This window comes from Sinocyclocheilus grahami, unplaced genomic scaffold, assembly GCF_001515645.1.
Source record: "Sinocyclocheilus grahami isolate Dianchi unplaced genomic scaffold, SAMN03320097.WGS_v1.1 scaffold563.1, whole genome shotgun sequence".
In the NCBI taxonomy this organism is placed as follows: domain Eukaryota; kingdom Metazoa; phylum Chordata; class Actinopteri; order Cypriniformes; family Cyprinidae; genus Sinocyclocheilus; species Sinocyclocheilus grahami.
The window spans coordinates 648,471-666,648 of NW_015505742.1; the positions used below are offsets into that span (position 1 = coordinate 648,471).

Sequence of the window (18,178 nt, forward strand, 5' to 3'; positions counted from 1 at the left end):
AACCTTTTTGGCTTAACTACTGATAGTAGCCTTCTCCTTGACTGCGATGCATACAATCCTCCTTGCCAATAAATTTCCATCGATGTTAGGCTGTTCTTCTCTCTTGCCGACTGAAAGAACCTTCTTAATCCACTCATTATTCCAGCTTCAAAAGTCTACTTGGTGTCACGGTTGGTGACGGATGACTAATGCTTTTTTTTTTTACATCTCGAGTCAAGTTCGACTGTTGCGTTTACCCTTTTGAACTACAATAACAATACTTTTTGTTGGTTGTAATAAAAACTCGGAGCAATTATTTTTTTGCAAAAAATGCACAGAACAAGAAGAGCGTTACACTTTACTGTGTGCATGTTCAATAACACAAACGTCTCTTCAGTTTTGTTTCAGCTTTTTTTTCACATCACTCATGTAGGAATCCATGATCATCGTCCGCTTGCAGTAGCCTACTAACATTAACTCCGCCCGCGCACTGCCTCTGGCGGCTGAGGTCACGCAAATTTTTTCTTATTGCCCGATCACACTTTTCTCATCCTAATTTTACAAGTTGCAAGTTACAAAACACACGCAAAGTGCTGACTGACACTGATCACTGGTGGGTGCAGTGTTCTCCGATCGACTCGGGTATTTCACACAATGATAAACAGACCCTGGGACCCGACCTGGACCCGGCTGACCATTTAAAATATTTCTCAGGAATCACCATTTCTCGAGCCTTTTGATAATCCATCATCAGTCACGTGAACAAGCAACGATATTCTTTACCTGAAAACATCTAAACCAATTGTGTTTTCAGATATTGTTAACTTAGTTCCAGCAATAACAGTACTGTCTTAGACATTACTAAACTGAAATATTCAGAACGCTCCACACAAAAGCTGTAATCAATGCAAATGCATGCTGGTACGCTCTAAATGTTCCAACATACTTTACATGGAAGTACTTTTATTTCATAAAACACAAACATCATAAAATATAAGAAAGTATGCATTTCCATTTGGGTTCAAAGCTAAGCACGCAGATCTGTGCTTTCTTTCAGAACATTTTCAATTTGGGCGCAGTGCCTGCGAGACAGTTGCCTCCTGGTATTGACCAAGAGCTTCCACCTCTGAAGTGAATCTTAACTCGTCTTCGCTTTGATGTATAAATAGGTCCTTCATGCTTGTTAGACTTGCGTATCTCAGCTCCGCCCTCTCTTGTCATCCTGGCTGCTTGTACACCTTGGGGAATCCATTCTGCCGTTGTCGAGGGAGCCCCGGATTACCATTACAATGATGGAGTTGACAGGAACAGTGGAGAGCAGCATGCGGAGGGGCTCCCTGTCTCGTCTGAACAGTAAATACAGTAGACCGAGATGCTAGACCTGTAGTCGTGGCCCTCAGGCCCCTTCTTAATCCGGCCCGACCGTGTCCGGACCCCCTGTCAGAACAGTGGGGTGGGGGTGTGGAAGAGGGTGGAGGTACACCAGCTGGTTTGGTGCCTCCTGGCAGTGGCTTGATCTGCCATCTGTCCGATCCTGCCAAAAACACACCCCTTGATTTCCCAATTTGTGTTCCTCCCCTTGCCGTTCCAGGACAGGTGAGACTTAGCATGAAAGCATATGTCTTAGGGGAAATAAAAATAAAGAAGAGATCTTTTTGAATGATGACTATGTTATATAATTCAGAAGACTTCTTTTTTGCTTTTCTCCTGTGGATGTGTACAAAATAGAAAAAGAAAAAGAAATAAAAATGGACCAAAAAAAAAAAAAACTGCCATATGCACAAGCGAAGAGTAGTGGATTCTACACTGGCACAGACCGCATCTGAGGTGGACTTAATTTCTATAGAAACGCAAACTTTTAGTGGCGAAAAGAAGTAAAGCAATGTTGTTGTTTGCACACGTTTTGAGCATTCCTCAACATTATTTATGACTCATGAAACGTTATCCCATAAACTTGGGTTCCTTCGGGATTTCTAGGACTAGCATGAAATGAGAAAAGCACCATGGTTTATCTGCGGACTTCACTACAGAATAATGACTTCCATCATTCAAGGCAGAGATTTGCAATCACAACGTTTAGAAATTTGTAAATGCATCACAGTATGTCCCGAAAAACTGTCCGGACAGACATTTCCCATCAGTTATTTTAGTTTGCACGGATGGAAGCATCATAAGAAAGGTGTGCATTGTGTTTCACTGGTCCTGCAGGAGACATCTACATGTTTAGACTTTGTGATGTATATTTTTTCTTACACATTACATATCTGCCTTGTGTTCCCGGTAAAAACAGCTGTACAGTGTGTAAATTGTATAGTAAAAGTGAGGTTTAAATTACAACGTACAATCAAGTGTGGGATGGAAAGTGTTCCTGAATGTAAGGTTGTTTGATTGTGGACGGCCCTGCACTTATGCAATCATTCAGACCCCGGAAAGGCCTGATCTGCTCAAGATAGATCCCACTGTGGCTCATGCATGAAGATCTACACAAATGCATGTTGATGAAGGAATAATTCACATGTTTCAAACAGAGATGGCGACAAAGAAGCAAAACCTATGGCCTGCAGCTTTAAATTTAACATTTAAATGTAAATTTAAATATGGAATATATTTAATAAATAATATAAAATCTAATAACTATATTTCTGTCAGGACCACTATCGTCAAAATGATAGATACTTAGCATAGTTTGGTTTGGCGGTATGGTTCTGTTCTGGGCAAAAAACCTCCCTGCCCATCCATGCAGCCTGTCATGAATGAGCAGGGAGAGCAGCAATAATAACCCCCCCCCCCCAGGGTTAACAGAACAGAACAAGGCAGATATCATTAATGTACTCAATGATATTTAAGTGTAACACTTTATTCAAGATAAAGGAGTCTGATTAGCAAGGAATATCAGAAAGCTAAGTCCTGACTGTGGCAAAAGGTGGAGCTGGGGATGGAGGAGGGTAATTTGCTCTGAAGCAAGCTGAAAAACTGCTGAATAATACTGAATACAGCTTATATAGGAATGCCGCGATAGGTGTCGTATTCCTATAGGTAGATGTGATCAGCTGAGAATCAGCTGATGCAAGCTTGACTCACGTGACCTGCCAGAACTAACGCTAAAGCTTAATATGTATATTTTAAAATATTATATATAGAGAGAGAGAGCGAGAGTTGGGGATAAAATGTGCATAAACAGTCATGACAATATTGTCACAATGCAAAATAATCTTTAAATAGGCTTCTTAACAGGTAATTTTAGGTGAAATATGACCTAGGCATTTCTCGTCAGGTTTTGTGAGGATTCACAATGTACCTGGATGCTCATGGGATAGAAACAGTGTTCACATTACAAGACTTCTCATTGAGCTTGTCAAGTTATTGCATTCTGTGAATCTAGATATATGATGTTCACTAGTAGTTTTCCTTGTGGACTTTTGACCATTTGTTCACTTTAAGTGCACCTTTTTCCTAAAATCCTTCTTTAACATTCTCCAGCCGGACCGATTAGGGATGTTACCTTGGCAAAAACTAGCTAATGAGTTTGTCTTAATGGTCCTGAGAAACCCCATAGAGCAGCTCGTTGTCTGCTTTTTAGGGCTTGTTTTATGTGCACTGTCTTTAGTTTCTCTCAAGTGTGTATAAACCTTGTATGTTACCCACTTAAACAGCTTTTAAATCGCAGACAACTAACTGACCTTTTTGATGGGATAATGCAATTATTTGTAATTACCGATGCACACTTGCAGGAACGTTTTTACATTCGACAATGTAAAAGTTCCAACCTAAAGATGTGGCATGAGCTGAGACACTACTAAACATGCAGGGAACACTAAATTAGGAGTTTGAATGCATTTCACATCTCGTGATGCTATGATTAGTCCGTTTTAGAAGTCTGCACATTGTTTTTGGATTGACGCATTCGTCTGTACGTTCACGTTAGCCGCTGGTCTCCATTCGCTCACTAGACATCTGAAGCATTGTTTTCTTTGTACCCTTCTATTGCTCAAAACGCTGTGCTAAAAGCTTTCAAATGGATGGTATGAAGCTGATAAATAGAGTGATTTCCAATGTTCGTTGCACTCGTAGCGTAGTTTTCCACACTTCCTGTTGTAAATTAAATCTGTTTCGATCCTTCTGCTTTTCGCTGGCATTTCATGCTTTCCACTTTGCTCCTATATTTATGCCGTTTTTTATTTTTATGTTTTTTGTTTTATTTGCTGTAAAAAGTGTTTGCATATATTATTTGTATTATATGATGTTAGTATGACAATGTTCTTTATTAAGGAAAAAGGAAAAGAGTTTATTTTTGTTACTGGTTTGTTTCATAATTCTTTTTTAAATTGGTATTGTAATATATCTATGCAAGAACTGTTAAGTGAAGCATTTTTATTTAAGAATGTCATTATGTGTAATAAATGGTAGAATCTTACTGATATTGTAGTCTCCTTGTTATTTTTAACTCATTTTAGAGTCGGAATGTCTTGGAATAATTCTACGTCCATTTCAATAAGGAATGTATACTGCTAATGGAATTTCTATCATTTAGAACCTAAAATAATAAATTATTCTAATGGGATCAAAAAAAAGTAATTTTCCAAATGCCAATTGCTTAAAAATGTTTGGTTTTATTTTTGTGGTTGGATTCTGTTTCATATGATTTAAGGTAAGCAAACTCTGAATCCACAACCATGCATGGAACCATATGTGTGTGTGTGCGCGTGTGTGTGAAAAACAATAGTGTTGCGTTTATAATTTTGTTCAGTGTATATATATGTTTTTTTTAAATTCTGTTTCAAATAAGCAAACTCTGAATCCACATCCACAATTCACAGTACAATATAAATTATATAGATAAATGGAACAGGATGTTTGGGGGGGGGGGGGGACCCTTCATAGTTAAAATCATTTGCAAAATAATTTCCCCGATTGCTGTGCATCAGCAGAGAGAGAAAAGTAAAAATCTTACACTTAATAAACTAATGGCTTCCTTGTAGCTATTTGATTCTTAATTACAACCCGAAGATGCTCATGAATACATGTATGCATCTTTCTCTCCATCTCTCCATCTATGCCTCTTTATCTCTCTCTGTCAGTCTCCATCTTTCTCTGCCACTGTAGTGCAGTCTCTCTCATCCCTCTCTCGCTGTATTTTCCCTCACTCGCTGTGTTGCAAATTTGGAGGGTTGATAACCAAGTTGATGATTTCTCTTCCATTTATTAAGCCTTTGCCCGTGACAAACAGATAAAAGGGTAATTCAATAACTAATGGATAATTAGGGTGCAATTACGTACAAGAAAATGGCCTTGCACAGTGTATTAATTCTGCAAATGTATTCGGTATGGGTTATTCCCAAAAGGTTCCTCATCTATAACTAATGTACATAATTGAAACGGGCACCCTCATCTTACGATTCATTCACTTGTATCTGTCTGACTTATTGCCTATCATTTTACAATTACATTGACATGATGGTTCATGTCTAGAGTGCTTTGGGGACTGCGAATCCATTTGCAATAGAGAAAAATCTCTGAATATGATGTTCCTTTCACTGAAATAGTGAATCACACAAAACCTGCTGTCCAGATCATGTGCAAGTCATATTTCACCCCAAAATCAAGACAAAGAGAATAATAAATTAGATTTTGCTTTCTGAAAATGAAAATGAAGACCATTATAGCATTAGTTTCATTAAGCACATTTTAAACCCCAATTCTCATTACCATAGTTCAAAACAATCTCATTCTCATTACTATAATAAATAAACCAGAAAGAACAGATTTAAACTGTATAATATGTGCGTTGTTATTTTATAATATGTACAATTTTTAAATATATAATTGTAATATATTTTAAATATGTTATTATGTACAATTTTAAATGTATAATTTTATATATTTTTACACACACACTATGAGAATTTGACAGTTTAATTATCATGACAATTACGTCAAAATGCAACAGATCTTGACGGTCTTTAATAGCAGGCTTCGTTTTCTTTATGCAAACAATGTATTATTCTTTTTCTTTGATCTTAGGTTGAAATATGACATGTGTTTGCGAGATGAAAGCCAAAATACAGTATTCTATTGGCGTATAAAATATAGGTATATACAGAGCAAAATGAATAATAATCTTCTATTCTTGCTTTCAAATAGCAGCAGGTTGCATGCAAAAGATTTACTCAGCATTGCCTTGGCTTAGTCAGCTCTTGGCCTCAGAACCAGCATCAGTGCGTCTATATGAATGGAAGCGCTCATTTTCTGCTTTTGGCTTGGATTCTGCCTATTTGCTTTAAACAAAGACAGTCCCGGGAGAAATATTTCCTAGAAGCTGGGGGAGAGGGGGTTGGAGGATGTGTAAGGAGAGAAAATGACAGAGGAGAGCAGCTCTGGGGGCTTTACTGCCTGGAAACAGGGGGGCTGGAGGGATGCGCTGATCAAAGACACTGACTGGAGAGATAATACCACACAACCCAGTTGTGGAGTTTGCTTTAATTGTACTCTGAAGACGTTTGCTTTGAGTCGTCTGGGCTCTTTGTAACTAATTTCTGTCTCGTAATGTGTATCTTATGCTATGATAAGAACTGACTTTGCACAAATGACTGAAGATGGCAGTTCTGATGAGAAATGCAATCAGTTGCTGTAGAAATACACAGGTTTTTAGAAATAATAGGTAAATATATCACAAACCTGAGGTCATATTTCACCACAAAAGAAAAACATATATTTTGGCATTGTGACCATTTTTTTTTATATGAAATATTATTTAATATTATTATTAAATATTATGTATGTCTGTGTTTGTGTGAGTGGACAGTTCTACAATATCTCAAATAAAACTTTCATATATTTGTATGAATGATAGTTATAAAATTATATTTCAGATTAAGTTGTGTTAAATTACTTTACATTTAATATGAATATAAATGTATATTAATGTGACATTTGGCATTTAGAAAAAAAATATGTGATGGAATAATGAGAATTGCCACTGAAAGTAGTAATACAAAATAAAAAGAAATAAATAATGAGAACTGCAAGAAAAACTCAACAGTCAACATCTAGAAAGTAAAACTTTGTGATGCATTAAAAAAAATCTGTTTATTTCCTTTATGCCATTTGTCACTGGTGTTTTCTTCAGATTCACCCAACTAGTAAACAACTTTTTCAAGTGTGAACATGCATTCTTAGCAATTAGTCTAAACTAATCCATAAGAGTGCAAAGGACATGCACCTCTTTCTGTGAGTCTAAATAGTAGGCTATATTTACAATGTGGAAATTTTAATACCAAGGTTGTTGTTTTTTCTTACTGAATGCTCGCAATAGCTAGGTGAATACTGGCCTGGCCGAGAGGGGGTGGAGTTTCATAACCACTGCTTTGATCACACATACATAAAAACATACCCCACACTGACTGCATAGACTAAACACACTGCCCTTCAACCCCAAGGCCTTCTGATCCCACTGTGTGATTCAGTGTGGTCCTGATCTGCACATACATATAAAGCACCGATACCTCCCACTGTCTTCATGAACTGCCCTAGACTGTCGCTACCCCTTGATCCTGCTTTAAAATTCATCACGATCAAATGTCAGCACAGAGACACACACAAAGAAATACACACATTGCCCTATATCTGCGCTGACCTGTTCTCTGATTTCACATCTCATCATATCACACATATACAGTGATGGCGTAGTGCTTTTCTGGCACAGAGGAAATCGGACCTCATGATGGAACAAGCGTCGCTGATTCTGAATCCACTACATGTTCACGGGACCAGACTGTGACTAAAAAGATTGCGACAATAATTGTAAACGATAAAATTTGACATTTGGTCAGAAACTAGGGTGGGGGGGTGGGTGTGGATGGGTGATTTGAGGCTTATAACAAAATTATTATTTTTTACTTCCTAAAAGCGGACGTAAGCCTATGGGCGAGATTTCCGGTTCATTAGCCACTATAGGGAAATGATGAGAAGAATAACAACGTGCAGTAAACGGTAAAACTTTTTGCATTACAAACCAGTGCATGCGTAATTAAGATAATACACTAACATAATATGGTAAGACACACCAGTATGCAATATCAAGCAGCAAAACGAATCGCGAGTCATTTGTCGGTTATTTCTGATTCGAAGTGAACCGGGAACTTTATCGTGAGATCCAAATTGTTTTGTTTAATTGTTGCTCATACAACAGTGTATATTAAAAACACTGATAAATTGTATTCTTAAATAAGTCCAATAGTTTTTTTTTCAAACAGGCACAGTCATTGAACGTGTTTATGGCACAAATACACTCTAGAAAATGCTGGGTTGTTTCAACCCAACATTGGGTCAAATATGGACTAACCCAACCGTTGGGTTAAATTTTTACATTTAATTTTTTAACCCAAAAGTTGGGTTAGTCCATATTTTACCCAAAGTTGGGTTGAAACAACCCAGCATTTTTTAGAGTGTATACAATCAGGATTACTTGTATGACAGTATTATTAAAGTTGAACTATTTAATCATCTATATACTAAATTTTAGTAAGTTTAGTAACTAAAATGTGTAATATTAAACAGTAATAGCAGCGCACACCAGTGACTGGTGTTAAAAGGTGAACAAGTTATGCACACAATTACCTAAATGCTTCAGTTTAGCTGCTAATTGTCCCTTAATCTTTTTTTTTTTCAGTCTGGAGCTGTGCAGTTTCTTTTCAGAGTCTGATGCAAACTAAATGATTTGAAGTATAGCAAAATTGTCATAACTCCTCATCACAAGGTGTTTTTAACATCGGTCATATATTGCAGGTTTTATATTCTGAAGTGCAAACGGTCTCTAAAATGTTCTTTTTCAGTTGGTTTCTTTTCTAAAATGTAGTGCTAACCTTAAAAGGATTTGAGGTAGGCAAATCTGTCATACAGTCGCTCATCTCTTGCATCATTTCATATTTGGAGAGCTGCAAGAAAGGTGATGTCGGATGAAAGAGCGGCATCAATCAAACAGTAGAGTGAAGTCTTTCTCTCTCTCATGTTAAATCCCAACATGTTTGACCTTCACTTTTGCTGGCTGTGTTTGCTGCACGCTGACAGCATATAATCAGTGGAGCGTTTGTGTCCCGGCAGTCGTACGAGTATAGTCAATGTTTAATTTATACCAACAGCCTGAATAACGTTGGCACTAGTAGCTTTGTGCCATAGCTCTCAGCTCTCACTCCCTCTCTTTTTTTGTCAGATTGCTGTTTTCTAATGGAGTCTGACAGTCCGTATCAAGTCTGTTTAAACCTTAATTCATCCAGGCACCAAGACAAAGGGGGGAATTCTTCTCTAGTCTAATTGAATTAGTCCTTTAACTGAGAATCTCAGTGTGATTGAAAAGAAATGTAGGCCTATTCTTCAAATGGATCGTGTTTTTCAAGTGTCAACTACTTGTTCGACCAAACTTATGTTTATGGAGTGTGACTATTTGGTTTCCCATTCATTCTTTGAAGCAATAAAGTGGCGATCATTCACGATGATGAAGCATCAAACTCTGAGAAACTTCACTACCTTCTTAAAAACCTGGAAACGCTCAGAGATTTAGCTGCTGCACCTTGGTAATACCAAAACAAGCTCTTTTGGACGCCTTCAGTCTAGCGTTATGGGTGCGTTTTCAAAGTGGGAGAAGAATCTGGAAGCTTCAGAGCTCTTAATGCAGCGGGACAGGCCTTACAAACCCTATTGGCGGAGAAACAGCAGAATCATTGAGAGCTGTCAGGTATCTGGCAGGCAGCTGGCAGCAGTTACGGGACATTATTGTCACATTTGGCAGTGTTTACAAGCCTGCCAAGTTAGAAATAGAGTTCAGCGTCTCCGCTTATCTTGCTCCTCACTACAGCTTTATTATAAACAAGCTTGGTGTGGTTGAGAGGGTTTACTACGGTAGTCATCCCTCATTCATTCGATTCACTCACACGAGAGCGTAATTCAATTGTGTTGTTTTATTACTCGACACTTTGACTATAACTAAAGCGTTAGATCAGTGTGCTAAGCCATATATTTTGCATCGTAACCATAATTTAAAGGGGTCATATTATGCGATTTCAATTTTTCCTTTCTCTTTAAAATGTTTTACAAGCTCTTGGTACATAAAGAAGATCTGTAAAGTTGCAAAGACTAAAGTCTCAAATCCAAAGAGATATTCTTTCTAAAATTTAAGAATCAACCACACCTACCTAAAACGGCTCGTTCTAACACGCCCCCACATATCTACGTCACGATGTGGGAAGATTTGCATAACGCCCCTCAAATGTTCACGCAAAGAAAGAAGGTGTAACTTTTATTCTCGCTGTAGTATTGTTGCTGTCACCATGTCGTGAAGGCGCTGTGTGTTTCATTGTGAAAGCGAAACTACTTTGTTTGGCCTTCCAAAAGAGGACGATATCCGCTCCGTCATGCCTGGAGCTGATACGTGCTGGTCGCTGAGGAAATACATCAACTTCGCTCTGTGGATCGCCGGATCGTCTTTCACCGTGGACGAAGCAGAGTCCAGCCAGGGGTCGTCACATGTGGTTGCCGCAAGCCCGCCGGATGCTCCTTCGTTGAATCCGCCGGCCGTTCCTCACTCAAGCCCGCAGTGTGTGACGCTGTGTGTTTTGTTGTGAAAGCGAAACTACTTTGTTTGGCCTTCCAAAAGAGGACACGACTAGAAATCAGTGGTTAAGTTGTATTTACAACACTTTTCCAGAACAGTTCAACCCAAATATTCAGATGTGTGCAGCGCATTTTCTGGAGGACTGTTTCCTGATCCTGGAAGAGTAGACTACAATGCCGGCTGTTCTGACTCACAGACTGTAAGTACATTTTCATATTTAAAGAATTTGCCACTGACGAATCAAACGTGAGTTTTGAGCAGTGTAGAGTAGGGGTTGTTGTTTGTCGTTTCTCCGATCACAAATGCAGACATGGTTTTATGTTTACACAGCGCGATGCAATGCAACGCGTAAAAAGACAGTATAAGTCATTATAATCCGACATAAACACATTGCATTACACCAAATACACAAAATAATGTTCTTTTTAGCAACATCATATGACCCCTTTAACTATGGTATGTTTGAAGTCATACCACAGTATAGCCACATATAAAACCATAAATGGCTTCGGGTTACCATGGTTAGTTTAATTTAACAATGGTTTATATTGTATTTGTTATAAAACAACACTGTTTATTACTGCTTTGACATTTAGAAATAAACTGTAAGCTACAAAAAGTACCAGGTATCAGATAAAATACCTTCTTTGATATGTACTATGAATATTTACCATTTTTATGTGCCATGGGGTATTTACATGACAACTTACTTTAAAAGAATATAACTGTATTATAATGATACTAAAAAAGATTAATTAATTAATTTTAATTTTGATACATTTTTGTTATTTTTACATAACTCCACATAACTATAAATCTACAACATTTACAAAACAAAAAAATGTATAATTACTTCAATGATATGTTACTAAATTAAAATTACAGGACATCTTTTAATTTTGTAGCAGTGGTTGGTACAACTAAAATCTGTATATAAAAAAATTATTGAATTAATTAAAAAAGGTCACACTAGAATGGTTGACACTTTAAATAAATAGGATTATGCAAAGCATAAGTCACATTTATTGTGGAATTACAATAAAAAGAACAATTACAAAATGTAAACATTTTTGAAAAGCTATTTTTAAAGACTCTCCACCAAACATCCAGCCCACACTTGCATCTCAAAAGGGAATAAACCTTCCACAAAGTCCCATGAGCAAACAGGTTGAAATAGCATTAAAAGTGCTCCTGAATAAATTCTGTATCTGGTTACTCACCTCACAGTGACAACAGACTGCAGCTGTTTATAAGTTTGATGATCACACTCACTTGGTTCTCACTTGGACTTAAAGGAGCAGAACCTATCAACATAATTACAATTTCTATATGGACATCAACTTCCACCTCTGAGCGAAACATAAAAAAGATAACTGTGAGAAAAGAAAGCCTTTCAGAGATATAAGTTTAGTTGACAAAAGTTGATGTATTGATCATGAGTACTGAAAACAGGACAAAAATACATTCTGACAATGTGGTCGACTCATCTGGTCGATGTAGCTCTTTCTCTAAACTCTGAATAGTCCTTGAAGGAGACACCAGAAAGTCAAGAGGGTCAGTGGTGAGCTAAATAGACATCTCATTAGGCACACTAATATATTCTTTTGTGTTGTCCTGCAAATCAAAAAGCCCCAAAATATTTCCAATTATTGGAAATGTGTCAAGCTGACCTGTTGTAATTAACACTTAATCATCATGGCTGGATTCAGAAAAAGCTCCTCATTAGTCAACACCTGTCTCCAGAGATCCAAACCCGCTGCTGCTGCTCATGAGAGACACACTTCACACACAGCTTTTCATTCAAATCAGCCTTCATTTGACTAAATCAAATATGCATTACTTATCACCCAACGGGGCTTTTATCATAGTGTCACGATTTTAAATTCCCAGAACTTTTCAGAACCTGCACAGAATTTGGTTTTGGTTGATTAGCATTGGCTAATATAAAGATTTTTACCAGAACCAGTGAACAACCACCTAGTAAACATCCTAGCAAACACCAGAACTCTTAGCAACAACATACCAAGACGCACACAAAACAATCAGAAAACCCTAACAACCATATAGCAACACCCTACAAACCACCCAGAAATCTGCAATCATATAACAACACACGAAAAACTACTCAAAACAACCTTTAAACCATATAATAATGACTTAGCAACCACCCACGACCCACAGGTACAACATACTGTAGTAACAGACCAAACCCACCCAGAACCCAGCAACCACTCAGAGAACCATAGCAACCATATAGAAACGCCCTAGCAACCACCCATAACACACAGCAATAACACATTAAAAACCACGTAGAAGAACCTAGCAACCATATACTGTAGAAAAGCCCTAGTATCCACTCAGAACCGACTGCAACCCCATAGCAACATGTGAAAAAACACTTAGAACATCCTAGCAACCATATAGAAACACCATAGAAACCACCCAGAACACACTGCAATCATATAACAACACACTCAAACTACTCAAAACACCCTAGCAACCATATAATAATGTCTTAGCAACCACCCAGAACCCATAGTAAAAGACCAAATCCACCCAGAACCCAGCAACCACTCAGAGAACCATAGCAACCATATTGAAACCACATTACAAAACACCAAAACCACTGAGAAGACCCTAGCAACCATATACTGTAGCAACACTCTACCAACCACCCAGAACACATTGCCGCCACAGCATCATGCAAAAAAAACACTTAGAAACCCTAGCAACCACATAATCCCCTAGCAACCACATTACAACACACTAAAACCACTGAGAAGATCTTAGCAACCATATACTGTAGCAACACCCTAGAAACCACTCAGAACCCACCACAACCCCATAGCAACATGCAAAAACTCAGAAAACAACCATATAAACAACTATATAGCAACCACCCAGAACCCACTGCAATCATATAACAAAAAAAAATACTCAAAACTACTCTAGAAAAACTACTCAAAACACCAGGGGGGCCTAATGGTTAGAGAGTCGGACTTGTAACCTGAAGGTCGCAGGTTCGACTCTCAGGTCCGGCAGGAATTGAAGGTGGGGGGGAGTGAATAACCAGCACTCTCTCCACCTTCAATACCACGACTGAGGTGAGACCCTTGAGCAAGGCACCAAACCCCCAACTGCTCCCCGGGCGCCGCAGCGTTGGATGCCCACTGCTCCGGGAGTGTGTTCATGGTGTGTGTGTGTGTTCACTACCGTGTGTGTGCACTTGGATGGGTTAAATGCAGAGCACAAAAAAAAGGCCACATGTCACTTTCACTTTCACTAACAGCAATGCCTTCGCAACCACCCAGAACCCAAGCAAACACACTAAAAACCACTGAGAAGACCCTACATAGCAACCATATAGTAATGCCGTAGTACCACCCACAACCCATAGCTACAACATAGTAACAAACCAAATCCACCCAGAACTCAGAGAATCATAGAAACCATATTGAAATGCCCTAGCAACCACCCAAAACACACAGCAACAACATTACAGCACATTAAAAAAATTATGAGAAGACCCTAGCAACCATATACTGTAGCAACACCCTAGCCCCATAGCAAGATGTGAAAAACCAGTCAGAAAACCTTAGCAACTATATAGCAACACCCTAGCAACTACCCTGAACCCATAACAACACAATAAAACCTATTCAGATCACCCTAGCAACCACCCAGAAACCATTTCAACAACATACCAACAGACTAAAACCACCCAGAACCTTTAGCGACCACATGGCAACACATGGAAAATCACTCAAATCAACCTTAGCAACCCCATAGCGACAGAATAAAAATGCCCCAGAACATCCTAGATTATTGCAGCAAGTTTTGCATGGGGAAAGTCATTCACGTTCTCAATAAAATGTTACTATAATTATTATTAATAATAATTTAGTAAAAAAACAATTGTTTCCATTATACCACAGTACAGATCATAAAACATACATACACTAAATATAAAAGCATTCTTTTGTCTGTTGTGTTGTCCCACTAGATGAAGTGCTGTTTATTCTATCCTCTGCTCCTCTCTTTCTCTCAGGCCATGCATAATGCAAGATAGCCTTTCCATTCCGCTTCCTCCTGCCATGCCTGTAAAAATAGACCCGTGGCGTGGAGGTCCACACCATTCCTGCTTCGTTATTTTATCATGCATACTCCTGTCTTCCACAATGCAAGCGATCGCATCAGAGCTATACGTCAACTTCACGACAGATGTGTTTTGTAAATGTGAGATGATAAGGTGTCTGGTGAGCTGTGGCTGCAAATTGTCACGCGGAGAAATTGATGTCTGTCTGTTTCCATGGTTCACGTTTAGTGGGTATTTTTCAGAGAAACATTTATCCATGTCAAGATAAATCTTGTGATTGAATAGATATGTAAGCATACAACATCCATTTGGAAGGAATGACAAGGAATGTTCAAGATTCAAGGCATTTATTGTCACCATTATGAAAAGTGATTTTGGCAAGCAGAACTTTTCAGGGTCTTTTCTTGGTTCTGGAGCTACAAAGACAAATGTAGCCTGAACCATAACTATAACCTTAACCCTAAAATCTGTCTAGTTAATGAAAATGTTATTCTTGGACCAACAAATTGTTGATGCAAGATCATATTCTACTTGGTGTCCACAATAGGCCTACTCTCTTACAAAAACATACTGTGGTGGTCCAATGGTATAATGAATGAATTACATTTACTTTTACAAATACCATGGTACTGAAATTATGTTTATAAAATGATATACAGTGGGGAAAAAAAGTATTTAGTCAGCCACCAATTGTGCAAGTTCTCCCACTTAAAAAGATGAGAGAGGCCTGTACTTTTCATCATAGGTATACCTCAACTATGAGAGACAAAATGAGGAAAAAAATCCAGAAAATCACATTGTAGGATTTTTAAAGAATTTATTTGCAAATTATGGTGGAAAATAAGTATTTGGTCAATAACAAAATTGCATCTCAATACTTTGTTATATACCCTTTGTTGGCAATGACAGAGGTCAAACGTTTTCTGTAAGTCTTCACAAGGTTTTCACACACTGTTGCTGGTATTTTGGCCCATTCCTCCATGCAGATCTCCTCTAGAGCAGTAATGTTTTGGGGCTATATATATACACACACACACACATAGTGCTTAACAAATATATTACACCACCACCCAACATAAGGTTTGTGCCACAGCTGCCATAAACTAGCAGTATCGGTGATCAACATGGTACTTCTTTATATTTTGTAGTAAATAATATTTGATTAACATATAGCCTTTACCTTTACCATGGTAGGCCTGTTTACTTTGTACAAGAACACGGTGTAACTTTTTAGTTTTTTTTGGAGTAAATACCAATGAATTTCCAGTACCATAATATTACAGGATTCTATTAGGATTACAGTATTGATATTGCCGCAGTAGCCTACTGCTTTGCAAGACATCAAAAAACAAAACAAAACAGCAATACTTTGGTGCCATCATATTATTAATATATATCATATTAATATTGTATTACTTTATTAATATTATTTCGATATAAATTATTCATATATTAATGTTATCATATTCATATACCGTGGTATATCAGACTGGCGAAAAACCAACATGGTAATACCATGATAACTTCTGGTCTTTTGTTGTTAATTCATTGTACGACAAGATTTAGTTTGACTTTAACCAACCTAGACATTTACAAAAAAACATCCCAGACAACATTTTGATCTGTAGCTGAATAATTCGAGTTTTTTTAAGAACCGATTTTTTCAATTTAAACTCTAACCCTAAATATTGAATAATGATTTTGTTGATTATTTAGGCTTGTCATATGGTATATCAGACTGGCGAAAAACCAACATGGTAATACCATGATAACTTCTGGTCTTTTGTTGTTAATTCATTGTACGACAAGATTTAGTTTGACTTTAACCAACCTAGACATTTACAAAAAAACACATCCCAGACAACATTTTGATCTGTAGCTGAATAATTCGAGTTTTTTTAAGAACCGATTTTTTCAATTTAAACTCTAACCCTAAATATTGAATAATGATTTTGTTGATTATTTAGGCTTGTCATTTCCTTCACCCGAGGGAAGATGCATCATTCTGTTGAGTGAAATCCTTCACAGGGAATCTTTTAGAGGCATCTGAGCTTTTTTACTCCCTCAAGGTCAATAACTCAATATGTCTGTGTGTCTGTGCGTGTGCATCTGTACGTGCACATTTGTGAGATATTGGAGTGCACGGAATGACAAGTCAAAATAGCCAGAATGAATTGTGAATCTGTGCACACAAATCTGATCCATCAATACCAGTGAGTGCATTTTCCATAGTATTTTGTGCAAAAAAAGAGTAACCTTCCTGATTTATTATTATATATCAGATGAGTTTCTCACATCCCTTGGGATCCTACACACCAGCTGTTACAGCTCAGGGTCACCCCCACTCACTTCACACACACACACACACACACACACACAAATAGAGCATGGTCCATGTCACACTAAAAGCACAAGGGTTTATGGTAGTGTCAGCAAAGCACTACTGAACAGATAAAACAGCTGAAATAGGTTTCTAAGGGACCCTGAAAATACTGCCTCGTTGAACAGAGGCTGTGGGGCCCGGCTTTCACACAACCGCCAATCAAGGCCCGTGTGATTGTGCGGCAAGAGCGCTTCTAGCACCTGCATCAGCACGCTCTTTCATGCGGCAAAGATGTGGTGCTTCTCTCCAATGTGCTGGATGTGTGCACTTTACAGCGGAAGGTGCTAATTAGCATCTATTTTCATTCATCTTGCTGACTGCCATATTGTCAGACTGACTGAAATCTGACATTATTGTGCAGTGTATAATAAAGTGGCTTTGAGGTCTCTCTCAGCGAGATTCAGAGGTTAATAAACATTTCAGATTAGATGGACATTTGAAAGTCTCTGATGCTGTTTTGGCTTGGAGACCCTCAAGGGAAACCGTATGGGTGGTCTGCCATCTGCTGTTCACAAATAGACATGCATGCAACATGTTGAGAGAATTTTTAGTTCCTTTAAAATACCGCAACGATACGATTCATGATGCATTGCTCTGATTTCATATGAATATTTTAGCATGGTTACTGTAAATATTATAGAATTCCAGTTCCTTGTTCAGGATGATGGCAAAAGCTCTATAAAAAGGAAACAAGTTACAATAATTTATCATAAATCATAATGCAGACGCAAGTACCATGTTCTGTGCATTTAATATTTAAATGTCTATTGTTGATTTATAGACTCATGTTTACAGAAAACATTAATATGTCATTGGTAACAACTGTAACACAAAAAGAGCCTCATTTTGAATCAGTGATTAATTAAGCTACAGTAAATCACTGTAAAATGTTACGTTTTATTTTCTCTCCCCCCTCCCACAATTGTCTGTTAGTTTGAACATTATTATTATTTTAGCATTTTATTGGGTCTTGGGGCTTTTGGAAAGCAAACAGGTGCATTAAATGGTCAGAATTGATCACATTTGTTTAATTAAAAAATATATATGGCAAACCTTTGCATTTACTATAAATGGGTTCAGACCCAATTTGTCAATAACAATTAAAAAAATCTAT

At 37.8% G+C, this 18,178-nt stretch overlaps 1 protein-coding gene across 1 annotated transcript in view; it reads left to right on the forward strand.

Moving 5' to 3' along the window:
- The window catches only part of LOC107556267 (Krueppel-like factor 7), a 36,466-nt gene that overhangs the window by 15,998 nt on the left and 2,290 nt on the right, over positions 1–18,178 (forward strand). The window lies entirely within an intron of this gene.